This window comes from Ranitomeya imitator, chromosome 8 (assembly GCF_032444005.1).
Source record: "Ranitomeya imitator isolate aRanImi1 chromosome 8, aRanImi1.pri, whole genome shotgun sequence".
In the NCBI taxonomy this organism is placed as follows: Eukaryota; Metazoa; Chordata; class Amphibia; order Anura; family Dendrobatidae; genus Ranitomeya; species Ranitomeya imitator.
Genome location: NC_091289.1, coordinates 78,685,075 through 78,712,434, shown reverse-complemented (window position 1 = coordinate 78,712,434; position 27,360 = coordinate 78,685,075). Strand labels below are relative to the sequence as shown.

At 43.3% G+C, this 27,360-nt stretch overlaps 1 long non-coding RNA gene across 1 annotated transcript in view; it reads left to right on the top strand.

Annotated features, from left to right (window-relative positions):
• The first annotated feature begins 18,683 nt into the window (after nucleotides 1–18,683).
• Nucleotides 18,684–27,360, top strand: part of LOC138647832 (uncharacterized) — a 127,159-nt gene continuing 118,482 nt past the window's right edge. Inside the window, exon 1 of the long non-coding RNA XR_011315050.1 lies at nucleotides 18,684–19,765. This is a non-coding gene — a long non-coding RNA (uncharacterized lncRNA). The remainder of the gene's footprint in view (nucleotides 19,766–27,360) is intronic.

Genomic DNA, 27,360 nt, shown 5'->3' with positions numbered 1-27,360 from the left:
GAGCTAAGCACCGTATTGTGGTCTTGACCGATCATAAGAATTTGATTTACCTCGAGTCTGCCAAATGGCTGAATCCTAGACAGGCTCGATGGTCCTTGTTTTTTTCCCGTTTTGATTTCGTGGTCTCGTACCTTCCGGGTTCTAAGAACATTAAGGCTGATGCCCTCTCTAGGAGTTTTTTGCCTGATTCTCCTGAGGTCTTAGAACCGGTCGGTATTCTGAAAGAAGGGGTGGTACTTTCTGCCATTTCCCCTGATTTACGACGGGTTCTTCAGGAATTTGAGGCTGACAAACCTGACCGCTGTCCTGTGGGGAAACTGTTTGTTCCTGACAGATGGACTAGTAGAGTGATTTCTGAGGTTCACTGTTCCGTGTTGGCTGGTCATCCTGGCATTTTTGGTACCAGAGACTTGGTTGGTAGGTCATAGTAACATAGTAACATAGTAACATAGTTAGTAAGGCCGAAAAAAGACATTTGTCCATCCAGTTCAGCCTATATTCCATCATAATAAATACCCAGATCTACGTCCTTCTACAGAACCTAATAATTGTATGATACAATATTGTTCTGCTCCAGGAAGACATCCAGGCCTCTCTTGAACCCCTCGACTGAGTTTGCCATCACCACCTCCTCAGGCAAGCAATTCCAGATTCTCACTGCCCTAACAGTAAAGAATCCTCTTCTATGTTGGTGGAAAAACCTTCTCTCCTCCAGACGCAAAGAATGCCCCCTTGTGCCCGTCACCTTCCTTGGTATAAACAGATCCTCAGCGAGATATTTGTATTGTCCCCTTATATACTTATACATGGTTATTAGATCGCCCCTCAGTCGTCTTTTTTCTAGACTAAATAATCCTAATTTCGCTAATCTATCTGGGTATTGTAGTTCTCCCATCCCCTTTATTAATTTTGTTGCCCTCCTTTGTACTCTCTCTAGTTCCATTATATCCTTCCTGAGCACCGGTGCCCAAAACTGGACACAGTACTCCATGTGCGGTCTAACTAGGGATTTGTACAGAGGCAGTATAATGCTCTCATCATGTGTATCCAGACCTCTTTTAATGCACCCCATGATCCTGTTTGCCTTGGCAGCTGCTGCCTGGCACTGGCTGCTCCAGGTAAGTTTATCATTAACTAGGATCCCCAAGTCCTTCTCCCTGTCAGATTTACCCAGTGGTTTCCCGTTCAGTGTGTAATGGTGATATTGATTCCCTCTTCCCATGTGTATAACCTTACATTTATCATTGTTAAACCTCATCTGCCACCTTTCAGCCCAAGTTTCCAACTTATCCAGATCCATCTGTAGCAGAATACTATCTTCTCTTGTATTAACTGCTTTACATAGTTTTGTATCATCTGCAAATATCGATATTTTACTGTGTAAACCTTCTACCAGATCATTAATGAATATGTTGAAGAGAACAGGTCCCAATACTGACCCCTGCGGTACCCCACTGGTCACAGCGACCCAGGTCCTTCTGGTGGCCTTCTTTGTCGCGTGATGTGCGTTCTTTTGTGCAGTTCTGTGGGACTTGTGCGCGGGCCAAGCCTTGTTGTTCCCATGCTAGTGGGTTGCTTTTGCCATTGCCGCTCCCTGAGAGGCCCTGAACGCATATTTCTATGGATTTTATTTCTGATCTTCCGGTTTCCCAGAGGATGTCGGTTATCTGGGTTGCTTGTGACCAGTTCTCTAAGATGGTTCATTTGGTGCCTTTGCCTAAATTGCCTTCCTCTTCGGATTTGGTTCCGTTGTTCTTTCAGCATGTGGTCCGTTTGCATGGTATTCCGAAGAATATTATGTCCGACAGAGGTTCCCAGTTTGTTTCTAGGTTTTGGCGGGCTTTTTGTGCTAGGCTGGGCATTGATTTGTCTTTTTCTTCTGCGTTCCATCCTCAGACAAATGGTCAGACCGAGCGAACTAATCAGACTTTGGAGACTTATTTGAGATGCTTTGTGTCTGCTGATCAGGATGATTGGGTGGCTTTCTTGCCATTGGCCGAGTTTGCCCTTAATAATCGGGCTAGTTTGGCTACTTTGGTTTCGCCTTTTTTTTGTAATTTTGGTTTTCATCCTCGTTTTTCTTCTGGGCAGGTTGAGCCTTCTGACTGTCCTGGTGTGGATTCTGTGGTTGACAGGTTGCAGCAGATTTGGGCTCATGTGGTGGACAATTTGGTGTTGTCTCAGGAGGAGGCTCAACGTTTTGCTAACCGTCGTCGGTGTGTTGGTTCCCGGCTTCGGGTTGGGATCTGGTCTGGTTGTCTTCCCGTCATGTTCCTATGAAGGTTTCTTCTCCTAAGTTTAAGCCTCGGTTTATTGGTCCTTATAGGATTTCTGAGATTATTAATCCGGTGTCTTTTCGACTGGCGCTTCCGGCCTCTTTTGCTATCCATAATGTCTTCCATAGACCTTTATTGCGGAAATATGTGGAGCCCGTTGTTCCCTCTGTTGTTCCTCTGGCCCCTGTGTTGGTTGATGGGGAGTTGGAATATGTTGTTGAGAAGATTTTGGATTCCCGTTTTTCGAGGCGGAAGCTTCAGTACCTTGTCAAATAGAAGGGTTATGGCCAGGAGGATAATTCTTTGGTTTTTGCCTCTGATGTCCATGCTGCTGATTTGGTTCGTGCCTTTCATCTGGCTCATCCTGATCGACCTGGGGGCTCTGGTGAGGGTTCGGTGACCCCTCCTCAAGGGGGGCTACTGTTGTGAATTCTGCTTTTGGGCTCCCTCTGGTGGTAGTGGATGGTAATGCAGTTGTCCCTGGGCTGCAGTCTTGGATAGGTGTATCTGCCAATTGCAGTTCTGACTGGGGTATTTAGGCTTGCAGGACTCATTAGTCCTTGCCAGTTGTCAATGTTTTTTGGGATATGATGGATCTCTGTCTGGCTTCTCCTGCTTGGCTGCCAATTCAGCAAAGATAAGTGTCTGTTTCTTTTTCTGTGGCACACAGAGATGGAGTTGCAGATATACGCTCCCACGTCTTTAGTTAGATGGAGGAAGTTTTTGTATATTCTGCTGTGGATATTTTTTGAAGGGTTTTAATACTGACCGCACAGAACTCTGTCCTATCCTGTTCTATTTTAGCTAGAGTGGCCTCTTGTGCTAAATCCTGTGTATGTTTTTCCTCTCCAACTCACTGCCAATATTTGTGGGGGGCTGTCTATCTTTTGGGGTTCTGCTCTGAGGCAAGATAGTATTCCTATTTCCATCTTTAGGGGTATTTAGTCCTCCGGCTGTGACGAGGTGTCTAGGATTCGTTAGATACACCCCATGGCTACTTCTAGTTGCGATGTTAAGATCAGGATTTGCGGTCAGTATAGTGACCACCTACTCCAGTGAAAGTTTTCATGCTGCTCCAAGGTCACCGGATCATAATAGGCTAGGGTTAGGGCTAGGGTTAGGGTTATGGCTAGGGCTAGGGTTAGGGCTAGGGTTAGGGCTAGGGCTAGGGTTAGGGTTAGGGTTGGGGCTACAGTTAGGGTTGGGGCTAAAGTTAGGGTTAGGGTTGGGGCTAAAGTTACGGTTAGGGTTTAGATTTCATTTACAGTTGGGAATATGGTTGGGATTAGGGTTAGGGGTGTGTCAGGGTTAGAGGTGTGGTTAGGGTTACCATTGGAGTTAGGGTTAGGGGTGTGTTTGGATTAGGGTTTCAGTTATAATTGGGGGGTTTCCACTGTTTAGGCACATCAGGGGCTCTCCAAACATGACATGGCGTCCGATCTCAACTCCAGCCAATTCTGCGTTGAAAAAGTAAAACAGTGCTCCTTCCCTTCCGAGCTCTCCCGTGTGCCCAAACAGGGGTTTACCCCAACATATGGGGTATCAACGTACTCAGGACAAATAGGACAACAACTTTTGGGGTCCAATTTCTTCTGTTACCCTTGGGAAAATACAAAACTGGGGGCTAAAAAATAATTTTTGTGGGGAAAAAAAAAGATTTTTTAATCACGACTCTGCGTTATAAACTGTAGTGAAACACTTGGGGGTTCAAAGCTCTAACAACACATCTAGATGAGTTCCTTAGGGTGTCTAGTTTCCAAAATGGTGTCACTTGTGGGGGGGGGGTTCTACTGTTTAGGTACATTTGGGGCTCTGCAAACGCAATGTGACACCTGCAGACCATTCCCTCTAAGTCTGCATTCCAAATGGCACTCCTTCCCTTCCGAGCCCTCCCATGTGCCCAATGTTATGACCTGGTGGTCAGGACAACAATGGACCTGGTGGTCAAGAGCACACGGAATGACCTGATAGTCACTGATAATAAAGGACGAGCTCTGGGACTTGGGAACTCTGCTGACCGCAATCCCTAAACCTATCAACCACACTAGAAATAGCCATGGATTGCGCCTAACGCTCCCTATGCAACTCGGTACAGCCTAAGAAACTAGCTAGCCCTGAAGACAGAAAAATAAAGCCTACCTTGCCTCAGAGAAATTCCCCAAAGGAAAAGGCAGCCCCCCACATATAATGACTGTGAGTAAAGATGAAAATACAAACACAGAGATGAAACAGATTAAGCAAAGTGAGGCCCGACTTACTGAACAGACTGAGGATAGGGAAGGTTACTTTGCGGTCAGCACAAAAACCTACAAAAAGACCACGCAGAGGGCGCAAAAAGACCCTCCGCACCGACTCACGGTGCGGAGGCGCTCCCTCTGTGTCCCAGAGCTTCCAGCAAGCAAGACAACAAATTAAATAGCAAGCTGGAAAGAAAAATAGCAATCCAAAGAAATACAAGCTGGAACTTAGCTTCAGATGGGAAGACAGGTCACAAGAACGATCCAGGAGTGAAGTAGACCAATACTGGAACATTGACAGGTGGCCTGGAGCAAAGATCTAAGTGGAGTTAAATAGAGCAGCAGCTAACGAATTAACCTCGTCACCTGTGAAAGGAAACTCAGAAACACCCACCAGAGGAAGTCCATGGACAGAACCAGCCAAAGTACCATTCATGACCACAGGAGGGAGCCCGACAACAGAATTCACAACAGTACTCCCCCCTTGAGGAGGGGTCACCGAACCCTCACCAGAGCACCAGGCCAACCAGGATGAGCCAAATGAAAGGCACGAACCAGATCGGCAGCATGAACATCAGAGGCAAAAACCCAGGAATTATCTTCCTGACCATAACCCTTCCACTTGACCAGGTACTGGAGTTTCCGTCTCCAAAAACGAGAATCCAAAATCTTCTCCACCACATACTCCAACTCCCCCTCAACTAACACCGGGGCAGGAGGATCAACGGATGGAACCACAGATGCCACGTATCTCCGCAATAACGACCTATGGAACACATTATGGATGGCAAAAGAAGCAGGAAGGGCCAAACGAAATGACACAGGATTGATAACCTCAGAAATCTTATACGGACCAATGAAACGAGGCTTAAACTTAGGAGAGGAAACCTTCATAGGAACATAACGAGACGACAACCAAACCAAATCCCCAACACGAAGTCGGGGACCCACACAGCGCCGGCGGTTAGCGAAACGTTGAGCCTTCTCCTGGGACAATGTCAAATTGTCCACCACATGAGTCCAAATCTGCTGCAACCTATCCACCACAGTATCTACACCAGGACAGTCTGAAGACTCAACCTGCCCTGAAGAGAAACGAGGATGGAAACCAGAATTGCAGAAAAACGGCGAAACCAAAGTAGCCGAGCTGGCCCGATTATTAAGGGCGAACTCAGCCAACGGCAAAAAGGACACCCAATCATCCTGATCAGCAGAAACAAAGCATCTCAGATATGTTTCCAAAGTTTGATTAGTACGTTCGGTTTGGCCATTTGTCTGAGGATGGAAAGCCGAGGAAAAAGACAAATCAATGCCCATCCTAGCACAAAAGGATCGCCAAAACATTGAAACAAACTGGGAACCTCTGTCAGAAACGATGTTCTCCGGGATTCCATGTAAACGAACCACATGCTGGAAAAATAATGGCACCAAATCAGAGGAGGAAGGCAATTTAGACTAAGGTACCAAATGGACCATCTTAGAAAAGCGATCACAAACCACCCAAATGACCGACATCTTTTGAGAGACGGGGAGATCCGAAATAAAATCCATAGAAAAATGCGTCCAGGGCCTCTTCGGGACCGGCAAGGGCAAAAGCAACCCACTGGCAACCCCAGCTGGACACAGACATAGATTTCCAGTCCAATACTGGATTATGAACCTGTAGCCATGGCAACCCCAAAACAACCACATCATGCAGATTATGCAACACCAGAAAGCGGATATCCTCCTGATGTGCAGGAGCCATGCACATGGTCAATTGGGTCCAATACTGAGGCTTATTGTTGGCCAAAGGCGTAGCATCAATTCCTCTCAATGGAATAGGATGCTGCAAGGGCTCCAAGAAAAAACCACAGCGCCTAGCATACTTCAAGTCCATCAAATTCAGGGCAGCGCCTGAATCCACAAATGCCATAACAGAATAGGATGACAAAGAGCAAATCAGAGTAACATACAATAGAAATTTAGACTGTACCGTACCAATGGTGGCAGACCTAGCGAACCGCTTAGTGCACTTATGACAATCGGAGATAGCATGAGTGGATTCACCACAGTAAAAACACAGCCCATTCCGACGTCTGTGTTCTTGCCGTTCAGCTCTGGTCAAAGTCCTATCACATTGCATAGGCTCAGGCCCATGCTCAGATAGTACCGCCAAATGGTGCACAGCTTTACGCTCACGCAAGCGTCGATCGATCTGAATGGCCAAGGACATAGACTCATTCAGACCAGCAGGCATGGGAAACCCCACCATGACATCCTTAAGGGCTTCAGAGAGACCCTTTCTGAAGATTGCTGCCAGGGCACATTCATTCCACTGAGTGAGCACAGACCACTTTCTAAACTTCTGACAATATATCTCCGCTTCATCCTGACCCTGACACAGAGCCAGCAAGATTTTCTCTGCCTGATCCACTGAATTAGGTTCGTCATAAAGCAATCCAAGCGCCAGGAAAAACGCATCAACATCACGCAATGCCGGATCTCCTGGCGCAAGGGAAAATGCCCAGTCTTGAGGGTCACCACGTAACAAAGAAATAATGATCTTTACTTGTTGAACAGGGTCACCTGAGGAGCGAGGTTTCAAGGCAAGAAACAATTTACAATTATTTTTGAAATTCAAGAACTTAGATCTATCACCAAAAAACAAATCAGGAATAGGAATCCTAGGCTCTGACATCGGATTCTGAACCACAAAATCTTGAATGTTTTGTATCCTTGTAGTGAGATTATCCATCCAAGAGGACAGACCTTGAATGTCCATGTTTACACCAGTGTCCTGAACCACCCAGAGGTAAAGGGGAAAATTGAGACAAAACACACTGCAAAGAAAAAAAAATGGTCTCAGAACTTCTCTTATCCCTCTATTGAGATGCATTAGTACTTTGGGCCACCTGTACTGTTATGACCTGGTGGTCAGGACAACAATTTTGTTTTAGCAGCTAGGTATTTAAGGACCCCCACTCCACTCCTCACTAGTGCCCCCTGAGGAAGCAACTCCTGCGAAACGCGCGTCAGGGCCTCCTCTTCCACACACGGCAGCAGCAGGTTGGTAACGTACTACTTTCGCATCTGTTCAGTCTCCCCCTTTTTTTGCATGGGACTTCCCGGGATTATGTGCAATATATGGCTTACTGAGCCACTAGGGGGAACCAATTTATAACGCTTATATTTCTGCACAGATAGTTGCAATAAGCCATAAGGGGTCAATCTCTATATATTATGCTTTAACGTGACACCCGTTCATTTGGCTACATACCTACTTAACCTTCCTGCTGTTTGCTTGGTACTTTGGAGCTTTATCTCCTGTGTAGCTGCCCACTTTCTGGTATGAGTATACACTACAACTATATTGAATATTGGGCTAATACTTATCTCATTGTTTTGATTACATCTTTACATGCTCTTATATATGGCCTCTCTACCTTATAGCTACCAATTGATTTGCTCGTTAATGGATTAGTGTATTTGTGCGTGGCACTAGGCTCGCCTCTTCCCTCATCTTTTGCATTTTACGCATTTGTTTTTTATGTATTTATTGTAATGTTTTGAATTTGTCTTAATAAAGCTGTTATTTTTTGAGCTCTTGTGTCCATTGTTTCTTGGTTCTCTTATATTTTATGATGGCGGAGCATTTAAATTGTTTGCCCTCCCTATAGGTTTACTGATCTAGCTTGTGTGTTTCAGCACATCTTTCTTGGGCTATGGATCTGAAAGCACGGGATCAATCCTGGCTGGCACATATCGATGCAATTTTTAAGAGTGAGGCGACACCTAGTGGTGAAACAGAGAATGGGACTATAATGGAAATTAAAACCAATTTGAAATTTATGTTGAAAAAAAGAATGCGTATCTGGTGGAACAAGGCTACTCTGGAGAGCTACCTATCTAAAAACATGATCCCTATGGGCCTTCGGGTTAGAATTTTACCCTCATTTCCCATTGAGGATTCTTTTTTTCGCTCTCGATGGGAGGAAGCTTGCAACATATGCTCACGTTCCCTCATTGAATTGCTTATTGGACTGAATAAAAAAAGCCTGGAATCAATGGAGAGCGAAATCGAAACTCTACAGAAAAAACTCACCGAGTCCGTGAGTTCAGCGGATATGGATGTATTCAAGAAGGACCTTGATGGACAATTTGTCATCTGGGAAAAGGAGATCCAGGAAGTAAAAACCAGTAAATTTATGAGAGATGTACAAGACTTCAAAACTAACTCCGTGTACAAGTGGTATAAACCACGGATGTCAACACGATCCTCCTCAATTTCCTCCCTTTCTTCGGCTGAAGGTAAAACTGAGACTCTGGATGTACAACGCTTCTCCTCTGCTGGCAGGAATAAAAGAAAGGGTACTAACTATAACCGGAAATATAACTCTTCCAAACCTGCCTATACCAACACCGCAGGACCATCTAAACTACAGGTGATTAACCTTTCCTCTGTCTCTCTCACTGATGCACAGCTGGAAGTATTAAGTCTGGGTGTATCTTTCTCCCCTACTTCATCATTCAATCTTTTCACAGCAATAAAGGATCTTCATTTATTCGCGAGAAAGTTGGTACTTCATAAATTACATCAGAGAAACAATCCGGATAACACACAATGGACTACTGAGGAGCAGGAAACAATTGCCATTTTGAACGAACTTTGTGAGGAATCTTTACCAACTGCCTCCAAGGGTAAGTTTGTGTTACCTAAGCCCAAACGCTTCCCCCCACTTAACCTCTTCCTCGAGATTGATCTTTTTGTTAAAGTGGTTACTAAGGATCTTAAGAAAATTCCAATTGGTTTGCAACATGATAATTTGACCCGTGAACAACGACGAGCCCTGACTGAATTACGCTCCATTGATCGAGTATTAATTAAGCCTGCCGATAAAGGCGGTAACATTGTACTGTGACTAAATCATATATAACCCCCAAAAACTTTATTAAATATATTAAAAAGGCCACCAACCTGTGGCTACACCAAACAAAACAAAAAACACACGGTGAAAAAACTAGTGTATGGGGAAAGGAAGTCCCTAGAGCGTATCTGTACTGATTACTGCCTAACAGCGGGGGTTGGCGCCCTAGGGGGAACGTTATGGCGCCCCCTAGGGCGCCAACCCCCGCTGTTAGGCAGTAATCAGTACAGATACGCTCTAGGGACTTCCTTTCCCCATACACTAGTTTTTTCACCGTGTGTTTTTTGTTTTGTTTGGTGTAGCCACAGGTTGGTGGCCTTTTTAATATATTTAATAAAGTTTTTTGGGGTTATATATGATTTAGTCTCAAGCATCCCCTACAGAAGTGATAAAACATTGTACTGTGGCCAACTGAAATGTATGAAAAAGAGGCCTTTCGACAGTTGCGTGATGAAGACACCTACAGGAAATTGAGTTTCAATCCTACCTCTATTTTTCAGGCAGAGTTGTTGGATATACTTGAGGAAGCATTTATTGACGGATTAATTACCAAAGATTTGAGAGATGGCTTGGTCCCTGATGCACCACGGACTCCATGTCTGTATCTTTTACCCAAAGTGCATAAAAGCTTGACGTGCCCTACTGGTCGACCAATTGTGTCCGGAAATGGAGGACTTACGGAGAATGTGGGTAAGATGCTTGATTTTTACCTCAAACCTATTGTTGAAACCCTTCCTTCTTACCTGAGAGACACGGGGGACATCCTGTCAAAAATTTCAAACATTAATATGGAACCAGACATGCTGTTGGTAACATTAGACGTAGAGTCTCTCTACACGTCTATCCGGCATGCAGATGGCATGGAAGCGGTGAGCTTCTTTTTGAGTAATACTGATATTGATTACCAGTTTTGTAGATTTTTGTTATCTCTGCTGGAATTTGCGTTGAGTCATAACTTTTTTATTTTTAAGGAGGCACTCTACCTACAGCTCCAGGGTACAGCCATGGGGGTGGCCTTTGCGCCGTCCTACGCATGTCTGTTCCTGGGGCTGTGGGAGAGAAAAATTTTCATCACTGATGCCACTCCCCTTTCATCCAATGTACTTATGTGGGCCAGATATATAGATGATGTTTTCGCTATCTGGCAAGGTACTGAAAAAGATCTCTTGAAGTTTATTGATGAACTTAATGTCAATGACTCTAACATTAAACTTACCTGCCATTACAGCCGAGAGAGGATCGACTTCTTGGATGTGTGTATCCGTAGGGATGGAGATGGCTTCTTCCAGAGTGATCTACATAGGAAGGAAACATCAGTTAACAGTCTGTTACACTCCACATCAGCTCATCCGAGACATCTTAAGAACAGTATCCCATATGGACAACTCCTCTTTGGGACCAAGAGGGAATCTCAAGCACCCACTCAGGTGAGATTTATAGCAACTTTCTCAAACAAGTCAACAAATGTCAGAGAAATACTGAGCAAATATTGGCCCATCATCAAACATGATTCCGTATTGACAAAATGTCTTACAAACATACCCTCTGTTACGTACCGGAGGAATAAAAATCTAAGAGACCTCCTTACCCACAGTCACTATAGGGGACCAGAATCTAAATGTGCGTTTGGCTCTAAAGGCCCGAGATGGGGTTTTTTCCCATGCCGTGATTGTACGGCATGTAAAAACTTGGAACGCTGCTTTACATGTTTATCCAGTGACGGGTCTAAAGAATTTTGGATCACCCAGCATATTACCTGCTCCACGGACCATGTGGTATACTATGCCACTTGCCCTTGTGGCCTCATTTATGTGGGCCTCACATCACGCCAACTGCGTATCAGAATCAGAGAGCATATCCGGGACATCAAAGCAGCTTTGAATTCATCGGCTGATGAGTTCTTAAAGCCAATTCCAAGGCATTTCAAAGAAAAACACGGGTGTAACAGTCACCTCTTGAGAGTACGTGGTATAGATCGTGTCCTAATGGATGGACGAGGTGGTGATATGAAGAAACGCCTCGCCCAATTGGAAGCCCAATGGATTGTCCGCATAGATTGCATTCGTCCTAAAGGGCTTAACGAAGTTTTGAGTTTTGTCCCATTCTTGTAGTTTCTCTGTTTTTTTATAGTTCTATATTGATCTTTACTTAGTCTATAAAAAACTTTTTATCTAGTGTTAGTGGTTTTTTAACAGTTGTTTTGTTTTAATGTTACTCACATATCTCTTTTTTCTATTTATTTAACAGACTATTTACGTCCTCTCATTATTCTCCCTTTATGATCCAGGAAGCGTTGACAGATTCAGCTATCAAGAAGCCAAGAGTCCACACTTATATATAATTGTTGGTGATTCTCACATTCCCCTGCTTATGTTTCCATTTCAGGTTTATTTGTTACCAACCACCATGGTGGTTTTTATCTCTAGTCTAATATATAGGTACCCATATGTTGAGTGTCTGTTAGTTACTAGAATTGCACTGTGTTTTTAAATATTTTCTATTTTTCCATATGTATCCACATTCACTATTATGTCACCATTATTGGGTGCTGTTAGATTCTCCAGCACACAAAAAAATATATAGGAGTTCCCTTCAGCAGTCTTTAGTATTGCTTGGATTTCACATCCATTTTTAAGTCCATTTTTTCGTGTATGTAATTTATATGGACTTTTTCACCTCATCATCAATATCATCATTTTTCATTTGCCTTTTCCTTGTCCATGTGCACTCGTTACAATCTATTTTAGCTAATTGCACTATTTGGCGCTATTTTGACCAGCATTTTTCATTATTGACACTTATGTCCATGTAAATTATTAGCATACTTTTTATTTCTTTACTTTCTCTCATTATATCATTATCTTTTATCACAGCTGTGTCCGGCTTCTGTGCGAGCACCTCTGTTAGATCTCACCTTCCCTCCTGTTTTATCACTTTCACCGTACAAGCCAGGTATGTGCACAGACTCTCTGTAGACTCCTTGGTGCCTATTCTATGTCAGTCGCTTTCCTGTCCTCTGAGCGGCGTGCGCTTCCCCGGGTAGCCGTGGCCTGGTTGCCGTGGATACGCGTCCTCTCTGCGTATGGGACAGTCGGTGGCTGGATGGGATTATTCGGATGGACAGGAGGATTTTTATCCTATGTTATCAACTAATGAATGGATGTTTATTGACACGTTTTTCTCCTTCTATGCCGTCCGACTGTCTCATTGTACTGCAAATATGTTATGTGTTTTGCTTTTTCACCTTTCTCTTTTTCTTTGTGTATGCTATTTACCGTGTTTCCTAGGGGTCATGGGTTCTTTTTCTTTATATATGCCCTAATGATTAATTGTTGATAGGGATGGAGATCTCTTTTGACTATATGTGCGCCCTTGATGGGTGGGCGGGCGAAGCTTGCGGTGTCTGCACTCGTGCATCCATGCCTTAGGATGAGCCCCTGTTCTTGGGTCTGGTCCTGGCTGTGATGCGCTTGTGCGTCACCGCGTCAGCTGCCGGTTCACCGTTCATTGGGGTGCTTCATAGTCTGGGAGGTTGCGCCTGCGCGCTGGAGCACGGGGGTCGTCCGGCGCTTCGGACTTGTGGCAGAGGCTCGTCCTGTGCGTGGTGAGTCTGCGCGACTCTACGGCGCCTATACTTTGGGTGGCCGTGGGTGTGCTCGTGCGCCCGACGCCATGGTAACAGACCTTGGCGGCGGTCATGTGGTGTGGGCTCGCCTTGTGCTCTAGGCGCCTGCGCTGCCCCATGTCTTTTGTGGGTGGTCCCTGATGACCCGAAAGGAATATACGGGGGTCGGGAGCATATACGTTATAGAACACCCTGGATTGGGTAGTTATGATGGGATTATATGCATCGGATGGTGCGATAGGATGTTTCTTTTCCTGGCGCAATATACTGGGGTTGGTCACTGTGATATTCAGAGGCAGCCGATTGGCTGAGCGTTCCCTTGACGACGGAGATACAGGAAACAGCGGCTCGCCGATCCAAGAAGAAGACAAGAAGATCTATGCGTTTATATGGTGATGGGTTGGCTTTTATCTGTTATTAGGTTATGGGATTTTGATATTAATGTATGCAGGAAGTCTGATGTTCGTTTTTTTATGTGATATCTGTTTATTGTTATGTGGGGGTGGCGTCTGGTGGTGATTGGTGCACTGTGTGGCATCCACACTACTTAAGATGGCCCCCAGTGTTGTATTGTATGCTTGATAAAGACCAGGTGTTGGTCGAAACGTTGCTGTGACATGGCTGAGTAAAGCTTATTTTTTCAAGATTTCTACACCTGGATGGAGCGCTGTTCATTTTATATTCATTGACGCGTCCTCTCTGCGTCGCACATCTGGCCCCTCCTACTGACGCGTCAGTGCGGGGCGCGGCTGTGTGACGTTGGACGCCGCCTCAGCCACGGCCGAGCCTGGGTAAGCGCCGCCATTGCCGCCTGGAGGTTTTAGCAGCTATGTATTTAAGGACCCTCACTCCACTCCTCACTAGTGCCCCCCGAGGAAGCAACTCCTGCGAAACGCGCGTCGGGGCCTCCTTTTCCACGCACGGCAGCAGCAGGTTGGTAACGTACTACTTTCGCATCTGTTCAGTCTCCCCCTTTTTTTGCATGGGACTTCCCGGGATTATGTGCAATATATGGCTTACTGAGCCACTAGGGGGAACCAATTTATAACGCTTATATTTCTGCACAGATAGTTGCAATAAGCCATAAGGGGTCAATCTCTATATATTATGCTTTAACGTGACACCCGTTCATTTGGCTACATACCTACTTAACCTTCCTGCTGTTTGCTTGGTACTTTGGAGCTTTATCTCCTGTGTAGCTGCCCACTTTCTGGTATGAGTATACACTACAACTATATTGAATATTGGGCTAATACTTATCTCATTGTTTTGATTACATCTTTACATGCTCTTATATATGGCCTCTCTACCTTATAGCTACCATTTGATTTGCTCGTTAATGGATTAGTGTATTTGTGCGTGGCACTAGGCTCGCCTCTTCCCTCATCTTTTGCATTTTACGCATTTGTTTTTTATGTATTTATTGTAATGTTTTGAATTTGTCTTAATAAAGCTGTTATTTTTTGAGCTCTTGTGTCCATTGTTTCTTGGTTCTCTTAGGACAACAATGGACCTGGTGGTCAAGAGCACAAGGAATGACCTGATAGTCACTGATAATAAAGGACGAGCTCTGAGACGTGGGAACTCTGCTGACCGCAATCCCTAAACCTATCAACCACACTAGAAATAGCCATGGATTGCGCCTAACGCTCTCTATGCAACTCGGCACAGCCTAAGAAACTAGCTAGCCCTGAAGACAGAAAAATAAAGCCTACCTTGCCTCAGAGAAATTCTCCAAAGGAAAAGGCAGCCCCCCACATATAATGACTGTGAGTAAAGATGAAAATACAAACACAGAGATGAAATAGATTAAGCAAAGTGAGGCCCGACTTACTGAACAGACCGAGGATAGGAAAGGTTACTTTGCAGTCAGCACAAAAACCTACAAAAAGACCATGCAGAGGGCGCAAAAAGACCCTCCGCACCGACTCACGGTGCGGAGGCGCTCCCTCTGCGTCCCAGAGCTTCCAGCAAGCAAGACAACAAATTAAATAGCAAGCTGGACAGAAAAATAGCAAACCAAAGAAATACAAGCTGGAACTTAGCTTCAGATGGGAAGACAGGTCACAAGAACGATCCAGGAGTGAACTAGACCAATACTGGAACATTGACAGGTGGCCTGGAGCAAAGATCTAAGTGGAGTTAATTAGAGCAGCAGCTAACGAATTAACCTCGTCACCTGTGAAAGGAAACTCGGAAACACCCACCAGAGGAAGTCCATGGACAGAACCAGCCGAAGTACGATTCATGACCACAGGAGGGAGCCCGACAACAGAATTCACAACAGCCCAAACAGTGGTTCCACCCACATATTGTGTATAATCGCACTCAGGACAAATTGGGCAACAAATTTTGGGGTCCAATTTCTCCTGTTACCCTCCGGAAAATACAAAACTGGGGGCTATTAAAATAATTTTTGTGGGAAAAAATTTTTGTTTTATTTTTACGGCTCTGCATTATAAACTTCTGTGAAGCCCTTGGTGGGTCAAAGCGCTCAAAACACATCTAGATAAGTTCCTTAGGGGGTCTACTTTCCAAAATAGTGTCACTTGTGGGGGATTTCAATGTTTAGGCACATCAGTGGCTCTCTAAACGCAACATGGCATCCCATCTCAATTCCTGTCAATTTTGCATTGAAAAGTCAAACGGCGCTCCTTCCCTTCCGAGCTCTCCCATGCGCCCAAACAGTGGTTTACCCCCACATATGGGGTATCAGCGTACTCAGGACAAATTGTACAACAACTTTTGGGGTCCAATTTCTTCTCTTACCCTTGGGAAAATAAAAAATTGGGGGCGAAAAATAATTTTTGTGAAAAAATATGATTTTTTATTTTTACGGTTCTGCATTATAAACTTCTGTGAAGCACTTGGTGGGTCAAAGTGCTCACCACACCTCTAGATAAGTTCCTTAGGGGGTCTACTTTCCAAAATGGTGTCACTTGTGGGGGGTTTCAATGTTTAGGCACATCACGGGCTCTCCAAACGCAACATGGTGTCCCATCTCGATTCCAGTCAATTTTGCATTGAAAAGTCAAATGGTGTTCCTTCGCTTCCGAGCTCTGTCATGCGCCCAAACAGTGGTTTACCCCCACATATGGGGTATCGGTGTACTCAGGACAAATTGTACAGCAACTTTTGGGGTCCATTTTCTCCTGTTACCCTTGGTAAAATAAAACAAATTGGAGCTGAAGTAAATTTTTTGTGAAAAAAAGTTAAATGTTCATTTTTATTTAAACATTCCAAAAATTCCTGTGAAGCACCAGAAGGGTTAATAAACTTCTTGAATATGGTTTTGAGCACCATGAGGGGTGCAGTTTTTAGAATGGTGTCACACTTGTGTATTTTCTATCATATAGACCCCTCAAAATGACTTCAAATGAGATGTGGTTCCTAAAAAAAAATGGTGTTGTAAATATGAGAAATTGCTGGTCAACTTTTAACCCTTATAACTCCCTAACAAAAAAAAATTTTGGTTCCAAAATTGTGCTGATGTAAAGTAGACATGTAAGAAATGTTACTTATTAAGTATTTTGTGTGACATATCTCTGTGATTTAATTGCATAAAAATTCAATGTTTTAAAATTGCGAAATTTTCATAATTTTCGCCAAATTTCCATTCTTTTCACAAATAAACGCAGGTACTATCAAAGAATTTTTACCACTATCATGAATTACAATATGTCGCGAGAAAACAATGTCAGAAACACTGGGATCCGTTGAAGCGTTCCAGAGTTATAACCTCATAAAGGGACAGTGGTCAGAATTGTAAAAATTGGCCCGGTCATTAACGTGCAAACCACCCTTGGGGGTAAAGGGGTTAAAAACAAAATTTTTTTTAGTATTCCTCATGATTTTCGGGAGTGGTTTGGTGGACAAATTACTATTTATTTGCCAGGAACTTTCCGTATGGTGGCTAGAAAGGGCTATTTGTAATCTACACATTGGTTGACTTTTCTAATAGAAGCCATGTATTTGTTCACATTAGCCGGGACAAATGAGCTACTGCTATGCAAGGGTCATGAGCGGAGGCACCTTGCCTGGAAAGGTTGGGCGCACCCTCTAGACACTGTTTGACTGCAAGATGAGGGTCTGAATAAAGGCCATATCTGGTTTGTTAAGGCGGGATTAGGCACAGCATTATATGTCCATATCACAAGGAAGGGCATTCTGCCTAGTTAACTTTAATGTGGTGTAAGTTAAGTCATACCATGTTGTTCATTAATGAAACTGTGTTACAGGCGCTGTGTGTAACAAGAGGCAGAAGTATGGATCGCCTTTGTTAGCACCTTAAAAGACATGCCACAACCAGAATGGCGTTTTTAGAAAATGCCCTGATAGGATGCCACTACTATAATGGCGATTACAGGCGCTACTGCCCATGCGCCTGATTCCAGATTCCACAACCAACATGGCGTTAAAAATGCCCTGATAGGATGCCACAATCAAAATGGCGATTACAAGCGCTATTGTACATGCGCCGGATTCTAGATGCGGTATTCTGATTTTTGATTGGCCCTCAACCCGACATGTGACTATGATGCAAGCAGAAACGCTGAGACATGTGCAGTAGGTAGCTCAGAACGCCGGTAACATGCTGGATCCTCCATAAACGCTATGTCCCTCCAGAGGTAAACGCAAATGAATGACAGTTATTATCTGAAAGAAATGATTTATTTTATGATATTTGTACACTTATAGCACTGAAGCACTTTTTTACAAACTGTAATAATTTATAATATATAAGAAGTTAACTAATTGGCTGTGATTGGGGGATGATGGGGATGAGTCTCTATATATATGTTGTATGAAGCAATACTCACTGCTTGAGAAAGGCTCATTTAGAGCCGAAATGTCGCACGGAGATGTGGGTTAAATATATTCCTGCACATTATCTCAAAGAATATGGAGTGCTGCCTGTTTTTGTGAAGTATATATATATATATATATATATATATATATGTAAAATTTCTTATTATTCTTGTCATTCATACTTTTTCCTGATGATTGCTTTTCTTCTCACATTTGATTGACATATCATGGATTCATCCATGGTAGTATTTAGGACTGATGAGAATATTTTCCTATCAGGCTTTGAAAAAGAAGACAGGGTTGCATTCAAAATGTGTTACCTTTGTGCTTCCTTTATCTCTAAATTGTATCTATGGAAAGGATTTTTAATTATCAAATAAAGTTGTACTAATATTTTTACAATAAGCTGAAATTGTTTCTGTTTTTTTTCAACTTGTTTTAACTTGTCAATACTTATACCATTATGTTTGTTGACATTTTCACAATAACTCAATTAAAACATTAAAAGTAAAGAAGAGAAATATACTGTTGAATCAAATATTACAAAAATGACTACTCTTGAAAATTTGTCGTTCACACAATTTACTTAGTGATGTCTGTTATAAATGTAAACTTTCCTTTGCAGTGAGGACCTCATTTTCATACAATGTGTAATTTGAGTTCTATTGTTATTAACACATCCATAAACTTCCTATTCCTTGACAAGTTCTCCAGCTATAAGATCTCTACAGTTTCAACCTCTGAGGTGTTTTAGTGCCGTGTCCATAGTTCCCAGGTAACCTGTCTAATCCTGTGTTGTTTGTTTATAGGAACAGTACTTTACCTGTCGATGTGGAACAGGTATAGAGCTAGGCGTTGAAAAATCACAAGGTTGTTTTGTTCTTAGGAATGGGAAGTACAAGGGACTGATCAATATTTCATCACAGAAGACTCTAGAAGACAGGAAGAAGAGTGCTGGAAGATATTATTCACAGGTATTTTACAGAGCACTACTTTATCTTCCAGGCAACATAAGAAAATAAACCAGTCATACAAGACTCAGAACATGAAGAGACTGACAATCCCAGGAGAATATATAACAGGTGGCATAGAGGATAATATCTACTAAACCAAACCCCTTGTGGCTCCAACCTCTTCTCAGCTCCTAAGCACCACACATATAGCAGCTTGTGAAATCAGTTTGAGTTCACAAAAGAACTACAGTCTTATCAAATGGGAACAGCTCAGTTACCGCCCCCCTGTTAATCATTTACTACTGCCTACCTCACATCAAAATGAAATCATTAGGCTATTCGACAGTGAGCAGGTACAATGCACCTGGACATTTAGTTGGAAGGTGTGTTTCAAACGTGAACTTTGATCAAACTTCTGTAATATCCGGGATCAAGATATTTCTGCCATTTTCCTTCCACCATGGCCCTTAGTCGAGCAGGGCTTGGTCGTTGCACTTGTTGTTTTTGGCTGGCAGTGGCCTTCGATGTCTTTGGTTTGGCTGTACTCCTCATTGGTGTATTTGTCAATGTCTTTTTCTATGATTTCCTAATTTATGCCGGATCTATCGTGATATTTCTGAGTCTCATCTGGTGGGTGTTTTGGTACACTGGAAACATTGAAGTTCCCCCAGAGGAATTGGCTGATGATGTTGGGCTCAAGAAGAATACTGGAGTACTGGGGCTTGTCAGGGCTCTTTCTGGTCGACTTTCCAGCAGTCTTAGAAGAACCCGTAGTGCAAGACCTCAAAGGCAAGGCCGAAAAGAAAGTCCAGGTATCTTGGCAAACCAGAGGGATAGACCAGTTACTGTGCCAATATCTCAATTACACAGTGTTTCTGCTGCTCTACAAATGGAACAAAGGGACCATTCATTGCAAAGAAATTTACATTCTGCTCCTATTTAAAGATGTCAAATTAAGGTAAGTACAATATCATTTTAAAAAGGTCTCTAATTCATTTGTATTGCTGCAAAACTGCAATTGATGTCAAGCAGTGTATACACAGTACACAAGGCCAATTACATTTAGTTTTCAAGATAATTGGCGTGTTTTTTTGTAATATTACTATAGAAACATGGATTATGAAATAGTGTGCTACTAATATTATAATGTAGGATACAAAACAAAGAAAACAGCCTCATCTATTACTATGTTTAGCATGAAATTGCAAGTCATATTTACATAGGCAGCAGATCTTTTGACTGTGATGTTACATGACAATGAACTCTCATACCTGCCCCTCCCCCTTCTCTTCTTAGCTCAAGTTTATATCACATTTAGTTTACATTAACAATATGTCAGTGTATACATTGTGTACCATAATGCCATTACAGTCACAATACCAAATATTGCAGTGGCATATTGTGTGTGTGCTGCAAGATATATACATACAGTGGAAATATGAAATGTAAACTGTATTACTGCTATATAAAATTGAGTTAGCACTAGTGATGAGCTCGTTACTCGAGATTTCCCAAGCATGCTCGGGTGTCCTCCGAGTATTTTTTAGTGCTCGGAGTTTTAGTTTTTATTGCCGCAGCTGAATGATTTACATCTGTTAGCCAGCATAAGTACATGTGGGGGTTGCCTGGATGCCATTTTTTTTGGTAGACAACAAAATACATGATTCCATTGACCTCAGCAAGTCTTTCTGGTTCTGAAGCAGCAAAACAGCCCCCAGGCTATCACACAACCAACACCATATTTTACTATTGGTATAATGTTCCTTTTCTGAAATGTTGTGTTACTTCTATGCCAGATGTAATGGGACATACTATACACTTCCAAAAAGTTCAACTTTCATCTCAACAGTCTACAGAGTATTCTCCCAAAAGTCTTGGAAATCATCAAAATGTTTTCTTACAAAACAGAGACATGCCTTTCTTTTTATTGCTCAGCAGTCGTTTTTGTCTAAGAACTCTGCCATGCATGCTATTTTTGCCCAGTGTCTTTCTTATGGTGGAGTTATGAACACTGAACGTAACAAAGGCAAGTGAGTCCTGCCTTTCTTTCAATGTTGTTGTGGGGTCTTCTGTGACCTCTTGGAGGAGTCATCACTGTGCTCTTAGGATATTTTTAGTTGGCTGCCCACTTCTGGGAAGGTTTACCACTGTTCCATGTTTTTGCCATTTGTAGATAATGGCTCTCATTGTGGTTCACTGGAGTCCAAAAGCTTTAGAAATGGCTTTATAACCTTTTCCAGACTGATAGATCTCAATTATTTTCTCATTTTTTCCAGAATTTCTTTGGATCACATCATGATTAGTGTTCAGCATTCTGATACTGCAAGTATCGGGTATCGGCCGATACTTGCTGTATCGGAATTCCGATACTGAGATCCGATATTTTTGTGTTATCGGATATCGGTATCGGAGTGTGCGGTGCTATGGTTCCAAGGGTCTGGAGGAGAGGAAACTCTCCTTCAGGCCCTGGGATCCATATTCATGTAAACAATAAAGAATAAAAATAAAAAATATGGCTATACTCACCCCTCCGAAGAACCCTGGCTGTCACCGCTGCGAGCGTCTGCCTCCGTTCCTGAGAATGTAGTGAGTGAAGGACCTTTGATGACATCGCGGTCAGGTGACCGCTCACCTGACCGCGACGTCATCGAAGGTCCTTCACTCACAGCATTCTTAAGGATGGAGGCGGACACTTGCAGCGGTGACAGCCAGGGTTCTTCGGAGGGGTGAGTATAGCCATATTTTTTATTTTTATTCTTTATTTTTTACATTAATATGGATCCCAGGGCCTGAAGGAGAGTTTCCTCTCCTCCAGACCCTTGGAACCATCGAGGAATACCTTCCGATATTTGTGTCCCATTGACTTGTATTGGTATCTGGTATCGGTATCGGCGAGATCCGATATTTTGCCGGTATCGGCCGATACCATCCGATACAGATACTTTCAAATATCGGAAGGTATCGCTCAACACTAATCATGATGTCTAGCTTTTGAGGTCTTTTGGTGTACTTCAATTTGTCAGGCAGGTCCTATTTAAGTGATTTCTTGATTGAGAACAGGTGTTGCAGTAATTAGGTCTTGGTGTGACTAGGGAATTTGAACTCAGCTTCCCAAAGATGTGTTAAACGACAGTTAATTTGTTTTAAGTAGGGTGGACAATTACTTTCTCACACAGTGCCCTGGACGTTTGGATTTCTTTTTGTGATGCTAGTCACTTCTCACAGCCAAGCTGTGAGTAAGAGTGGTCAAAAAGTCCAAGGTCAGAAGCCAGAAGAGTACATCATAAACAGAAGGAAGAAACAAAAGCGTAGTCAGGTAACGCTCCGAAGTCAGCGTACTGGCATAACGGATCAGAGCTGAAGGGGTTAAATAGGCGGGTAGTCAGAACAAAGTCCAAGGTCAGGCAACAGATCAAACATATAGAACTCAAGGCACAGAGAGCACAGCACAAACCTCACATGATCAATGTACATCTGGCAGTGTTCTGGGAAACTCAGCTCAGTTAAGAAGCATGGCCACTAAGTGGAATAATGAACACATGAGACAGCCGACTCCTTAGTCTCAGATTGGATAGTCGAGTTGTCAATTAACACACTGACAGCTCAGCACGCCCCTGTACCAGATTGGATTGCTAAGCTGCCAATGACAGTACTGACAGCTTCAGCACACCCCTATACCAGATTGGACGGCCGAGCTGTCTGTAACTGCATCCCAGACACCCTGAGGAGTGGAACCGTGACACTTTTCCCCTTAATAATAAGCTTACTTGTGTTATCTTTGTCTAATATTTAAACTTGTTTGATGTACTGAAACATTTAAGTGTGACAAATGAAAAGGAAATTGGGAAGGGGGCAAACAATTTTTCACACCACTATATAGTACATATACAGTCAGAGACAGTGAGAGATACATAGGAAGATTGACTGTACAGCGGTAAGCAAAGTGGGATCAGTGCAGTCAGAGACAGTGACAAGGGAGTTCTAAACTCCTTGGTCTGTGTGGCCAATAAAATGATGTAATAAATGAGAATGTTGGGAGGTAGATTTGTGACTACTTCAGATGTATATAAAGAGGGAAAAATAAGTATTTGATACTTTGGCAATTTTGCAAGTTTTCCTACTTACAAAAAATGGAGAGTGTCACGATTCCCCTGACCGCTGTCACCAATTGGTCAGGATTCCCACCCTGACCGTCACCCCTACGTCACGGATTGAGGTGACTTTAGGCCAACAGACGGCTATCACATGTGCAGGGGGGCTTATCTTAGTTATCCCTCCACTCCACGATGTGATGAAAAAAACACCCACAAGGCTATTGACCTCTTAGTTTACAGCAGGGGCTTATTCTAGGTATCCCACTGCTTTTCTATATACCACGAACTGCAGGGATTTATGTATATCCCGCTTACAGTTCCACTTAACACTTGCAGCTCTCTGGCGCCCCACTTACTCTCAGGTCAGATTAGGTACTGCACCCTGGGTAATTAGTCGCCAGACAGACTGCCTGCTATGTACTGGCTATTGGGCACGCTGCAGCGACGCGATAACTACTCCCACTCAGGCAGGAACAATAATTATTAACGCCGCAGTCACTACAGCATCCCTCAACAGTCGGCACACATATCGCTGCCACCAGCTTCGATTAAACGGGTCCGAAGCTAACCCAACACAACAGTACCAGTAGCGTATTTCCCTTCAGAAGACAGGGTAAGTTTAGAACAGGAGAACGGACTAATATATAATAGTATATCCCATTGAAATTAATCAGGCAGTGCTTTATCAAAAATATTTTATAAAGAAGTTACAAATGAGACAATTGCAAATATGTACATGGGTAATTATAACATAAAGGGAATAAAAGAGAAAAGATAACACTCACATGTTAAAAGCATTGCAGGCAATCAGGCTAGGGCAGTTTCCATATATCCCAGTCCATGGGATGCTGCTGGCTTCAGGAGAAGACAAGAAGTCAGGAAGAAATCTAGCAGACCCTCAGCTGGGGATGTGGGCAGCCAGTTATACTTTCAAGGCTGTGACATCACAGAAAGGCTGGCTTATCCAGACCCTCCTCTCTCCACATTCTGAGTACTTCAATCTTAAATTTATCTACTTGCTATAACTTTGCTACAAAACATGACAGAGTCAGACTCAACCTATCATTCATCTCGGATTAACGTGAGCATTCTAATGAGATCAAATATGTCCTAACTGGGATACATATTTACAGAGAAATCCCTACTTCTTTACCAGATGGAGTTAGAAGTCCGAGTTTCATGGGATGTGTAGATACACCGAGTGAGACTAAGAATATATATTTTCGTATTTCTAGCTTAAATCGTTTGCCTAATATCTAACAAAAACTAAACAAAGAATCTTTCATGGATCCTTGAAGTTTCTACTTCACGTAGAGCTGAACAAGAGCTTACACAGGAAATGCCAGTCGTAAATTCCATTCGGCAATAAAACTCCCCCACACTCTCTGAGAAGGAAAGCCAGGAATTGGCAGCTACAAACTGTTACTCCAAGAAGGGGGGCTTAGCCCACGCAGGCTAGCAAGAGAACTACTTATGATATTTCATACCATATCGTGACAGAGAGGTCTGTATTTTTTTTTATCATAGGTACACTTCAACTGTGAGAGACAGAATCTTTAAAAAAATCCAGAAAAGAACATTGTATGATTTTTATCAAATAGAATTTAGATATTATTACCCGTGCTATTCACACCTATATGACATCTAGGCAAAAGGATACATGTGCAAAGACAGCATGCCGATCTGGCATCAGTCGAACATCCCTTGGGCAGATATTAGCTACTTACAAATGGCACCCTTACAAAATCCAGCTGCTGCTGCAGCATCTCTACGAGGATGAGCCAGATCGGAGCACTGAATTTGAAGAATGGGCAAAACAAAAATTGGGACAGGACCCTCAGTTTACACGGAACATTATGTTCAGTGATGAGGAAAACTTTTTTGGGTGGGCCATTTAGATGGGTACACCTAAATAACATGGGAATGGTGACAGTTTTCTTGCATAGGGTGTCTTGCATTGAAATCTGCTGCAATGACCCAGGTAATGTGTTCACCAGACATGAACACAATTTCTATTCGCTCCTCACGTGTTAACCTCTGCGACATGACAATGGCTGTAAACAAAGAGAAACTTGTAAATAACTCATGAAAGAATAAAGTTACATTAAACCCAAGCACACCATTGTTTTTCTTGTGAAATTCTCAATAAGTTTGATGTGTCAAATGACCCTCTTCCCATTGGAAAAAAAGACGCCCATGACCATTGCCACGACCAATCAGCGACGGCCACAGTCTGGCGGCAATATGGCCGCTCTTTCTTCCCCGCAGTCAGTGTCCGCTCTATACTCCCCTCCAGTCATCCAGTCAGCCCTCACACAGGGTTAATGCCAGTGCTACTTGAGCGCGGTGTAACGCACTCCGGTTACGCAGCTATTAACCCTGTGTGACCAACTTTTTACTATTGATGCTGCGCATGCAGCATCAATAGTAAAAAGATCTAATGTTACAAATAAGAATAATAATTAAAAAAAAGGTTATTCTTACCCTCCGACGTCGCGTCCTGTCCTCGGCAGTGCAAGCGGCAGGTTCCGGTGCTAAGGATGCTATGCGAGAAGGACCTGCCATGATGTCATGGTCATGTGACCACGACGTCATCACAGGTCCTGCGCTCATACCAACCCTGGGACCGGAAGCTGCCGCGTGCACCGCACACAGGCGACAGGACTGCAAAGGGCCCTCGGAAGGTGAGTATATGTTTATTTTTTATTTTTTATCCTGTTACATATGTCGCTGGGCAATATACTACGTAGCTGGGCAATATACTACGTGACTGGCCAATATACTACGTGACTGGGCAATATACTACGTGGCTCTGTGCTGTATACTACGTCACTATGCAATATACTATGTGGCTGGGTAATATACTACGTCACCTGGCAATATACTACGTGACTGGGCAATATACTACGTGACTGGGCAATATACTACGTGACTGGGCAATATACTACGTGGCTGGGCAATATACTATGTGGCTGGGCAATATACTACGTAGCTGGGCAATATACTACGTCACTGGGCAATATACTACGTGACAGGGCAATATACTATATACTACGTGACTGGGCAATATACTATGTAGCTGGGCAATATACCACGTGGTTGGGCAATATACTACGTGGACATGCATATTCTAGAATACCCGATGCGTTATAATCGGGCCACCATCTAGTTTTTAAATAAATCTGTAAAACAGGGTGTGGATTTTTGTTTCTAGTAAAGGACTTAATTCTGGGTGTTTTTTATTTGCAATATGACTATGGGGATACTAATGGGGGAAAAGTCTTATAGACGCCTTTCCATTACTAACCCCTGGGCTTGATGTCACCTAACAATACTAGGCTGATGTAAATTCACCAGGAAATTCTAAGCAAGCAGCTGTGAGCTGTTATTAATAGCCTGGGAACCTTATGGGTATTGTCCCTTATCCCAGATTATTAGCATCAGACCCCAGCCGTGGGCTTTCCCTCTGCTAGTTATGAAAATTGTGCTGGAGCCCACACAATTTTTTTAATATAATTATTTATTTTACACAGGAGGGATACAGCTTCTACTGAATAAAACTCCCATCATTGTCTCCTGGTCTCGCTGATCTTAGCATGATCAAGAGACAATGATGAGAGCTGTCTTCAGCAGCCTGCCGCCGCCTGGGAGCAGTGCGAACTGTACCACTTCTTCCCAGATGCTGGTATGTGTCACACTGATGACAGCTCCCATTATTGTCTCCAGGTCGCACTGATCTCATTGCGACCAGGTGAAAATGATAATAAGACCTGCCTTCAGCAGCCAGCCCAGGGATCAAAATGAAGTGAACTGCTTTTCCCAGTCATCGGTATGTGTCACTCAGACACACTGACACATGGACAGCAAACACGGACAGCACACGGATATCACATTCATACACACAGACACAGACCACGGATCTCACCAGTACTGTTTTTTTACTGTACAAGAATCACCAAGACGGCTGAAGTAGTGAAGGGGATACTGGCACAATTTTTATGGTGCATTCACATAGTATAGTAATAGTGTGGCAAATTCTGCATGTTTTATTGTAACAAGTCCAGTTGCAGTGCAGGCCAGTCACTAAAATGGAGCTGGCTCTGCAACCCCTTCACGACATGTGCCGTACATGTACGACACATGTCAGGTCTTTCCTATTGATGTGAGCTCCGGCACTGAGCCCACATCTTTTCCAGCAAATGTCATCAGATTTCAGTATCGCAATCCACTCACGGTTGTTAGCCTATTAAATGCCGCTGTCAATCTCTGACAGCAGCATTTAACATGATCGCACTGGAAGTGCATCACTAGTCCCACCCACAGGCACCCCTCACATTATTATCATTTATTTATACGGTGAGTTGCCTGCCATGGCAGTGGGGTACTCGGCACCGGGTCCGGTCTTAAAGGGGATGTCACGGTGGCTGCGACCCGGTCCATGGCTCTGGGCGCCCAATAA